Raw genomic sequence first — 8,903 nt, forward strand, 5'->3', positions numbered from 1 at the left:
GAAGACGGTCATTAACAGCTGCAGATGCCCCAAGGGGATGGTGGTTGGCCAGATATAGTTACTTGCCTTTTGTTTCAATCTCATTTTTGCATGAACCGCCCTTTCGGGTTTTCGGCTCATCGAGACGCTCATTCTTGCCTGAGTTGCGTACAATCTCAGCGAGCTTTTCATATTTTTTTTTTTTTGTCCCTTATTTTTGCCTGGACCGCCCTTTCGGGTTTTCGATCCACCGGGAAGCGCATTTTTGCCTAGGCCGCCTTTTCGGGTTTTCCACCTACCACATTGTTCTTTTCATATATCTAGGCAAAGTATTTCTTGACTATATCAGCATTCACAGGATTTGGAAGTTCAACACCATCCATGTGTGTAAGAATTAAAGCACCACCGGAGAAGGCCTTCTTGACAACATAAGGACCTTCATAGTTAGGCATCCACTTGCCCCTTTGGTCGGGTTGCTGGCTTATCCTCCTTTTCAATACAAGTTCACCTTCCTTGAATTCTCGAGGATGGACTTTCTTGTCAAAGGCAGTCTTCATTCTTGCTTGATATGACTGTCCACGAGCCATGGCATCCATACGTTTTTCCTCAACCAAATTCAACTGATCATACCGACTTTGGAACCATTCAGCCTCGGATAACTTTGCTTCCATGATCACACGGAGAGATGGGATCTCCACTTCTAAAGGAAGAACTGCTTCCATACCATATACAAGAGAGAAAGGGGTTGCCCCGGTTGAACTGCGCACTGTAGTACGGTAGCCATGTAGAGCATAGGGCAACATCTCATGCCAATCTTTGTAAGTAGTAACCATCTTCTGGACAATCCTCTTGATATTCTTGTTGGCGGCCTCAACTGCACCATTCATCTGAGGTCTATAAGGAGAAGAGTTATGATGCTCAATTTTGAATTCTTCGCAAAGAGCTTGCACCACATTGTTGTTCAGATTGGTACCATTGTCGGTAATGATCTTGCTGGGAACACCATATCGACAACAGATGGTGTTGTTCTTGATGAACTTAGCTACCACTTGCTTGGTTACATTGGTATAAGATGCCGCTTCAACCCATTTGGTGAAGTAGTCAATTGCCACTAAGATGAAACGATGACCGTTTGAAGCCTTCGGTTCAATTCTTCCAATCATGTCGATGCCCCACATTGAGAACGGCCATGGGGATGAAATAACATTGAGAGCGTGCGGAGGCATATGAATCTTATCAGCATAGATTTGACATTTGTGGCACTTTCTGGCGTGCTGGTAGCAATCATGCTCCATGGTCATCCAGTAGTAACCATCTCGTAACAATTTCCTTGACATAGTATGCCCTGTAGCATGGGTCTCGAAGGTACCGTCATGCATTAACTGCTCTGCTTCGTGTTCATCAACACATCTTAACAATACCATCACTACTACAGAAAGGATTTTTCACATCAGTTGAAAAGCACTTTTCGCATCAGGTGGCAACTGATGTAAGGTGTCATGATGTAGTATGTTCACATCTTTTCACATCAGGTACGAACTGATGTGAAATCTTCTTTTCCACATCTGGCCTTTATTCCGCTGATGTGGTACATTCGCTTTAAAATTTAACAATAGGTTTTTCACATCAGTTTTATGATAGACACTGAAGTTAAACATGTATACTTCACATCAGTCCTTTTACCCACTGATGTGAAATCCATAATTTTTTTTATAAAAAAAGCTCCTTTTTTTAAAGAATGCTTACCAGATCAGCTTGAGACCTCTTTCCTTTTATATTAAAAATAAGAAAAAAAAATTATGAATATTTTAATGCGACATCAATATTTTATATATAAAAAAGTACATGCATATATAAATACAATCAAAGAAGTTATATTATAGTAATATCAACAATTCAACATAAAGCTATGACAACATCTTTGGGCATAATCTTTTAAAAAAAATAAAAACATCTTCGGACATAATATTCATCAAACTATATATATATCCCAATCAAGCATAGCCACAACAACATCGGACAATATCATCTCAACCATTAATATATCCACTACCATTTCTCATCTGCTAAGAAAAAAGAAATTAAATTCAATTGAAAAAGTTATTTCAAGTGCAGAATTTGGTTAAGAAACTAATTCAAACATAGGGCTTACAATTTCAATAATGAGTTCCTTCAAAATCAAACAAAATATCTTAGATTATGTGTAGTACGCACAAAAGAAGATATTTTCTTAGATTTATCAAGAGATATACATGACACTACCAACACAAAAGCACAAAAGAAGATATTTTCTTAGATTTATCAAGCCTCAAAATCACTTCTTTGTTGGAATCAATTCTAACTGCTGCAAACATGAAACCAAACATAACTTACAGTTTTGCAATGCTACAACCCACATATTTTATCATGCCAAAGATGAATGATTGTAGGATAAAGACTAAAAGAGTTTGACGAAAGCTTACAGTTGGTGTACAGCTAAATCAATTTGAACTTCTGGTGGAGCTAATGCAGGAGATTCTACAAAGTGCAAGTAAGGATCCCTGCAAATATGGACAAGCTGAAATAATTAATTGAAATGTGTTAAAAGTTAAATGTAGAATTAGTCTTGCTAACGTTTTCATCAAAATTTCATGTCAAAATAATCAAATATTAAGCTCTTTTTTATTTAAACTGCATTCCTTTTATTTCAAAAATAAGAAGAATGACACATCAATATTTTATATTTAAAAAAGTACATATGCATATATGAATACAATCTAAGAAGTTATATTATAGCAATATCCACAATAAAAATCTTTGAATCACTACAATCATAGCAAAGCCTTTGGAGGAGTCTACATTTTGGAAGAAGGGCAAACTGCAGATAAAAAGAAAATAATTGTATAGATGAACTAAAATCAAAATATTTTGGTTTATATCCACTTGAGTTCTAAGTCCTTAATACCTTGTGTAGCAGATAAGTAACATCGTTGATCTGTATTACAAGGTATGAGGGTATCTCTGATGTCAATGTCCTGCATTTATGAGAATACATGTTAGTTTGTGAAAGGATTGTACAGTGATTGTTAATGAAACAAATGCTGCTGTGAATACCTGGTAGCTTGTTCAGTGTAGAAAGTATCTGGCTTTGTCCCAAGTTTCATGAACTTCATTTTTGTTTGTTGTTTTTTATACCAAACGGACAAAAAAAAACTCGACTCGACTTTAGTGCCTGCAAATTCAGAAGGTTGCTCCTTAGATTAAACCATCACAGATTCCATAAAGTCAAGGTTAATGGAAAAAGTGAATCCAAAGGGTTATCTAGTAGGCCATGAGATTGATGAACATAATTAGAATTGGCTGAATGGTGTACCATGAAACGCAATAACATAGCAACACAAACTTATTAGATATTTTTTCCATCATTTCAAGAAATTAAAGGGATGAGGACAAAGAAATTAGAAATCAGTCTACAAAAGATGAAGGTAGAAGTCATATGAATGATATCATGTCGTCGTCACTGTCGGTTAGAACTGAAAAAACATAACAAAACAAGAAAAAAAGAAATCTGCAAGAAGAATGACTTTCACACCTGAAGTTGGATTTATTTTGCAATAGTCAACCTCATTGATTTGTATATAAATATGAAAGCTCTTCAATTCATAGAAGATGATGTTGTCCCTTCACCAATGGACCAAAGAAAAAAATAAGAAATTCCAATATATGCCATCATTCCCAGATAACAGCACTTCTTAGAGAACTTTCCTTCAAAAAAAAGAACTTCTTAGAGAACTTTGCTAGATGTCACACACTGCAGACTTGTCTCTACTCTCTAGTAGTAGTACCATTGGAAGTAACTTCAAACATTAAGCTGAATTGAGTAGGTGAAGAAGTGAATTAAAACTTTAGTGGATGAAGAATACTCTCGTTGACCAACAGCAGGCTTCAATTTTTTTTTCTGCCTCATGTGTTTGTTCCCGATGAAATATGTAACAACAAACTGAACTAACAACAATGTGAATTGAAATAACTGTTAGGAGACAAACTTACGTTACTAATAAAACATATTGAATGTTGTGTCTCCTTTTTTTCAAAAAAGAAAACACATGGAAAAAAGGGAGCTGAGGATAACAAGAAAGTGGTAATAATTGAGTTAAAATGTTCTAGTCATAAAATCCTTCCAAAAACTTTATCTCTAGCCTGCACATTTTTCTAGTTGATTTTTTTCTTGTATAAACAAATGTTAGCATGTTAGTTTTTCAAAAATAGGTCGTAATTTCTTATTTTTCTAGTTGATTTTTGTCTTGTATAAACAAATGTTAGCATGTTAGTTTTTCAAAAATAGGTCGTAATTTCTTATCTTGTTTCTCTGTCCGCCTCAAACATAATTGCTTTCATTAGAAGCACACATGTGTGTTTCATCCAAAAAAGAATACACACACAACCCTTCCTAATTTAATAACAAGAAATGAGAAAGAAAAAAAAAAAAGCAAAACGAGAATGTACTCTACTAATACATTCAGCAATCACTTTATAAGATATAAACCATTAATTCCATAGATATGAGGATACACTACACGGGTATGTTTTAGACAATGATTCCGAAAATCCAAGAGAAAGCAGTAAAAAACTACTAGTAGTGTGTTACCTAACAGAAAGCAAATGTTTTTGTGAGGCTACTTTGTTAAGTCATTTTCAGTATGGTGTGTTGTATCTCTAAAGAATTTGATACATAAACTAGTGATTGCATGCTAATGCAGGAGATTCATTATACTCCATGCTTAAATTTCAAGGAGCCAAGGATTTAAGTTGCAATTGTAGATACATCACAATCCTCGATATTAAAAAAAAATTAAGGATTAAACAGGGCAGCAATTGCAGTCAATAAAATAAACTAATTCAACCAATACTAGATATTCTAAACTAAATCAACCAATTTCACTAATCAATCAAAACACATTAGCATGCAATTTCAAATAAAAGTTACAAAAATCAACAATCAAATTTCACATAAAAAAGTACAACAACTAACAATAGCAAATTGATGACATTCACCTTAAACATAATAGTAGATAAAGGGAATAAGGAAATTGTACAAGAAAAACAAAGGAACTATGACAAATCATCTTCTCATTCACTACTCTGGTTGATTTTTATTTGTGGTGACCAAAATTTCATCTTTCCAAAGTAAGTAAAGGTGCAACAATAACTACATTACTGAACCTAAAGGAGGGTTTTAAACAGTATTGACAATTGAAACCCCACACTTAACATTGAACTCTGTTACTAGGCAATATAAAACATTATAACATTGAAAATCATATCAGGGATCAAGGCTGCTGAAATCAACAGCATCAAAGACAAATACATCAATATTTTCCTATGCTAGGGCAAACAATAGTGTAATCCCAAATCAGTATAGCATGAAACAGAGTAAAATGGAAGACCAACAATTCATAAGGAACAATATTTAAAACTAAAAAGCAGTGAACATCTTCAAACTGATTCAAAACTAAAAAGCAGTGAACATCTTCAAACTTAGTTTGTGTAAGAACAACAACACTAGTTTTCTAAGTATTGAACAATCGAGAGAAGGGATTAGGGGTTAGGGTTCCAAGTACTGTGTTCCACCGATTGAAAAGGGGTTTCACGATTTTTTTAACAACAAAGGGTTAGGGTTACCGATTGAAAAGTCAGAGAGAGAGAACTCACCGGAGAGAGAGCTTCCGATTGAGAGAGAGAGAGAGAGAGAACGCTTGGACGGTGAGAGGTTCCGATTGAGAGAGAGTGAGCTTCGACGGTGACGGTGAGAGGTTCCGCTTGAGAGAGAGAGAGAGGGAGAGCCCTTGGACGGTGAATGAATGAATGACGAACAAGAACGATTGATAGGGTTTGGCTTTGGATGGTGCAGTGAGAGGTTACGATTGAGAGAGCTTTGGACGGTGAGACTTGAGAGTGAAAGTGTGGAAGCGTTTTACGATTGAGGAAGGGATAAGGTAAAGTGAAAATTTGGTTTTACCTCAGGCGGTTCTCACCACTGATGTGAAAAAAGGTTAGCCAAAGTTTTCACCCAAATTGCAAATATGCCACCGCGTTTTTTTCCCTTCATTTCAATTATCCCCTGATGTAAATGTTATATGTTATTAGCAATTCCCCTCATGTATTTATATCAACTGATGTAAAAACTCACAGCATGTATCTTTCCATTCAGGTATTTTACGCACTGATGTGAAAATTAAAAACACCCTGATGTTAAATTTATATTTTCTAGTAACAGCATGTATCTTTCCATTCAGGTATTTTACGCACTGATGTGAAAATTAAAAACACCCTGATGTTAAATTTATATTTTCTAGTAGTGCATGTCGTAGTTTCTTTTGTACAGAATATCTCCATCCAACAGGAATCTACTGGCCAATCTTCTCAGGGTCTTCTTGTCTTTGTTGGAAGCACCCGGTGGATACTCACGACTTAGCAAGAACTGCTTGATATCGTAATACCATGGTTTATTGTCAACCACATTTTCACCAGTCTGATCGATCACATCCCCAATAGCAAACACATGCGAAGGTTTTTCAAGGCGTTGCACTTTGATTATTGGCACATCATTCCAATGGTTTACTCGAAACATGGAGGATAGAGTATCAAGAGCATCAGCCATTTGGTTCTCATCACGAGGGATATGGTGCAACTCAACCTTTGTAAAATATGTCAGCATACGTCTCGCATAATCACGGTAAGGAACCAGCTTGTCATGATGGGTCACCCATTCACCCTTTATCTGGTTGATGAAAAGTGCAGAATCTCCATAGATGTCGAGGTGTTTGATTCTCATGTCAACTGCTTCCTCGATCCCAAAGATACATGCTTCGTACTCAGCCATATTGTTTGTACATTCGAACAGAATCCGGGCGGTAAAAGGAATATGATGCCCCTGCGGGGATACAATAACTGCCCCGATTCCTTTGCCATAAGCGTTGACAGCACCATCGAAGACTAACCCCCACTTGCTATCGGAATCCGGACCTTCACCAATCAACGGTTCTTTGCAGTCTTTTGATTTCAAATACATGATCTCTTCATCGGGGAAATCGAACTCAATTGGTTGGTAATCATCAAGAGGTTGGTAGGCAAGGTGATCGGCAAGAATGCTACCTTTGATTGCCTTTTGAGTTTTGAACACAATATCATATTCAGACAAGAGCATCTGCCAGCGTGCAATCTTCCCAGTAACAGCAACTTTCTCAAAGATATACTTTATCGGATCCATTCTGGATATCAACCAAGTTGTATGATTCACCAAATAATGACGCAGGCGTTTAGCGGCCCAGGCCAGTGCACAACAAGTCTTTTCAAGCATCGTATACCGAGTTTCATAGTCGGTGAACTTCTTGCTCAGATAGTAGATAGCATGTTCTTTCTTTCCAGTCTCATCTTGTTGACCAAGCACGCATCCCATGGATTCATCTAATACTGACAAATACATAATCAAAGGCCTTCCTTCCACGGGTGGGACAAGGATAGGTGGTTCCAGCAGGTAATTTTTTATGCTATCAAAAGCTTCCTAGCATTCATTATTCCACACAATAGGTTGATTCTTGCTCAAGCAGTCGAGTGATCTCATACGGTACATCATCACCCTCTTCATCTTCGGCTTCATGCACCGGGAATTCAAAATTTGGAGGAACCGTAGGATTACCGTGTTCAACGGGTTTATTATGGTTCAATCTGCGTAAAATGGTTGGATGAGTTTAGAAAAGGGTTTTTTTTCTTTCATGCAGATCTTTGAAATTAATAAGAAAAATAAAGATGTTTTGGTTTTTTCTAGCATTACCATTATTTCCAAGAAAAAAAAAGCACTAAAAATAAAAGCCGTGAAAGAAACGACGATTTTTATTGATAACGGGAATGCCGAAACAAACATGCCCCTCCAAAAATATCACTTTCGCTTCGGGCAGAGCGAGAGGATGATTATTTTGAAAAACAAAACACTTAAGCAACAAGACACATTATTCGGAAATGTTATACCCTGTTTTTGGACCTAAAAATACTGGGCCCAATTTCATTTCAAACTTTGTCAATTATCAAATTTCAACTGCACAGTTCAATTTGTCTCTGCCTCGCAGTATTTTCAATCACAATTTTACCTATGTTTTTCTTGCATAAAACCTTTCAAAATGTCTTTACTTGTCTTGTAAGTCATTCAAAAGTGTCTCTGGATCATTACATTGCTTTTTCTACAATTTATTTCAAAATTTGCAAAAAGTCATACAGAAGGGTATTTTGGTCATTTCCTGCAGTGGGACCCATTTTCATCCTTGTGACTGTCTCTGAGTCTTTTCAGATTACTTTTAAACATTTCATCAGTAAACTTTGTTAAAATTCATTTCAAACTTGCGTCTGAGTCAGTGTCAGGTCAATTTGAATCTGTTTAGGTCGTTTTTAGCCCTAGGGGCATTTTGGTCATTTCACATAAAATTTTGGCATGGGGAGGTTACTTTGAAGTACCTCATTTAGGCCATTGGTTCGTTTTAGTCCGTTTTGTCAATTTTATTTTTTGTTTCGCTTTACGTTGGGTCAAATTACGTTTTTTATTCAATTTTATTTTTTAATTGCATTTTGGTCCCTCAAGTGAGGTCCCAAAATTGCATTTCAGTCCAGAATTTTCTTTTTTTTTACATTTCAGTCCTTTTTGTCAATTGCAGTTTAGTCCCTTAATTTTTCAATTTTGCAGAAAGGTCCAATTTCATTTTTTGCCCAAGGCCGTGCCATCTTTTTTTTTCAGGTCCAGGTGTCACTTTCTCATTTGTTCAGATACACACATGTCAAGCTATAAAAGGTGCACAGTGCCACTCAGAGCCATAGAACACACGCCAACTCATAAACACATTCCAAATTTTCTCTTTCTCAGCAACTGAATCAAAACAGAAAAAATTCCTCAGATT

At 36.3% G+C, this 8,903-nt stretch overlaps 1 long non-coding RNA gene across 7 annotated transcripts; it reads right to left on the reverse strand.

Annotated features, from left to right (window-relative positions):
• Nucleotides 1-1,831: 1,831 nt before the first annotated feature.
• LOC120579345 (uncharacterized) lies at nt 1,832-5,928 on the reverse strand. Of its 7 annotated transcripts, none has more exons than XR_005645147.1 (6): nt 5,671-5,928; nt 3,551-3,958; nt 3,073-3,190; nt 2,924-2,993; nt 2,132-2,519; nt 1,832-2,042 (listed from the first exon to the last, which is right to left on the reverse strand). It is a non-coding gene; the product is annotated as an uncharacterized lncRNA (long non-coding RNA). The 7 variants fall into 7 exon arrangements; XR_005645148.1 differs by having other exon boundaries at nt 1,832-2,045; XR_005645146.1 differs by having other exon boundaries at nt 1,832-2,519; nt 3,551-3,718; nt 3,804-3,958; nt 5,671-5,925.
• Nucleotides 5,929-8,903: the final 2,975 nt, after the last annotated feature.

This window comes from Medicago truncatula, chromosome 3 (assembly GCF_003473485.1).
Source record: "Medicago truncatula cultivar Jemalong A17 chromosome 3, MtrunA17r5.0-ANR, whole genome shotgun sequence".
NCBI classification, from domain to species: Eukaryota; Viridiplantae; Streptophyta; class Magnoliopsida; order Fabales; family Fabaceae; genus Medicago; species Medicago truncatula.